The sequence below is a fragment of the Pteropus vampyrus genome, unplaced genomic scaffold (genome assembly GCF_000151845.1).
Source record: "Pteropus vampyrus isolate Shadow unplaced genomic scaffold, Pvam_2.0 Scaffold77, whole genome shotgun sequence".
In the NCBI taxonomy this organism is placed as follows: domain Eukaryota; kingdom Metazoa; phylum Chordata; class Mammalia; order Chiroptera; family Pteropodidae; genus Pteropus; species Pteropus vampyrus.
In genome coordinates, this window is record NW_011888858.1 from 5,541,190 (window position 1) to 5,543,106 (window position 1,917).

The window sequence follows — 1,917 nt, forward strand, 5'->3', positions numbered from 1 at the left end:
ATGATTTTTCTGAATCTAAAAATATTTTAAGCATCTTCTTCCTCTTTTACCAGGGATTGCTCTTGACATTCTTTAGAAAACTCTATATTAATGAATTCATTCTCTGACTCACTCATCTATTCACATATCTGTTCCCAGAGTTCCCAGAGGCCTAAGCTAACTTGTCTACACTTCAGCACTCTTTGCTGAAAGATCCCAAAGAATTTTAGAGAGAGCAACTCTTCAGCTTATTCAGATGAGGAACAGGAACCCAAGAAATGGGAGAGGTCATGAGCTACTAAACTGGGAATGAGAGAAGCTCTTAGGATTTCAAGTTCCTCCTTCTGACCTAGGCCTGAGGGAGTCTTCTGTTCTGGCCCAATGACTTCCTCGGAAGCCATATGGAGTTGACTACACCGTGGCCATGTTCTTCTACTTCTCTCCACTCTCCCCCGTGCCAATGTGCAACGGACTCTGCAAGCTTCCCCAGCAAAGGAAAAATTATCTGGAAATGCTGAGGAACCTAAATTAGTGCTTATCTCATGTATTTAATTCCTGAAAATGCAACATAAGACAGCATGTTGCATCTTTTTGGTTTGTTTCTAATTTTAAAATAATATATATTCATTTTTGGAAATTTTGGAAAATACAAAAAGAACAATGAAGAAAATTAAAGTCATCAACAATCTAATGCTACAGAGATAACTACTATTAATATTTTAAATATTTCCTTCTAGTTAAACATTAAACTTCCTATGTCTATCTTGTTCAACTCTTTATCCTTCCTATTAAGGTACTCAATAAATGAATAACTTTGTAGAGTTTTTTTCAAAGGTGGGTTCATACTGTATATGGTGTTTTGTAATCTACCTTTTAAAAACCTAACATTGTATCAAAAACATTGTCATCTAATATCTTTTCCTATAAAATTATTTTGAATAATTTTAAAACATTTTGTATTGGAATCATTTAATAATTGTATTGAATTCCTTTAAAATATAGCTGGCCAATAGTCTAATGTATAGATGTCCCATATTTTTTAAGCAATCCCTCATTATTGAAACATTTAGATACTTTCATCTTTTTTTTTTTTTCATTAAAAATAACACTACAACGGACATCATTACCCATCAATTTTTGTGGGCATATCTGATTATTTCTATAATATCCATTCCTAGTGGTGGAATTACCAGAGCAAGGGCAATATATACTTTTAGCACTTTTTATATATATTGGCAACCTGTCCTCCAGCGGGCTTGTCCAATTTATGCTCCCTAGTAGTGAGGCACGAGGGTGCCTCTGTTTTGCCAGGAGTTAAATATTTCTGAAGTATCACTTAGATTATTCCAGTGTAAAAGCTGTTGAAGATAGATATCTTTGCCACTTCTGCTTCTGCCTGACTGTGAGTTAATTGCTCAAAGTAGTTACTTTTTCTTGTAAAAGAAATGTTTGCCACTAACACATTTTCCTGTCAATTAGAGAACAAACTCTCAGCATCACCACATCCTGTGTCCTCCCCACCATCTTAGATGACGTCTGCTTTTTGCAGATTCACAGGCATCCTCACCATCTGTTTTGGTCAAGCTTTTGGTATTTCTGGTTTTAGTTCAGATGATCTGTCGGTTCCATTCTCATAGAAGGCTAAGCTCCTGAAGTATCCCAGGTACCTTTGGAAAAACACACAAAGAACATGAAATGTACCTTAAAGACATGTTCATCTTTAGGGTTACCAGCTGAGCCCTTGAGGCCAGTGACAGAGACCAAGTCAAGAAATAGTTCCACCCAGGGCCCAGTGTCCCCAACTAAAACTCTTCCTTTAAAATTTAGAAGTTCTCTAAAAATGTCTGATATGGAACAGACCACAACAGATTATCATTCCTTCAGTTTCATACCCACAACAGATTATCATTCCTTCAGTTTCATAATAAATCTATTAAG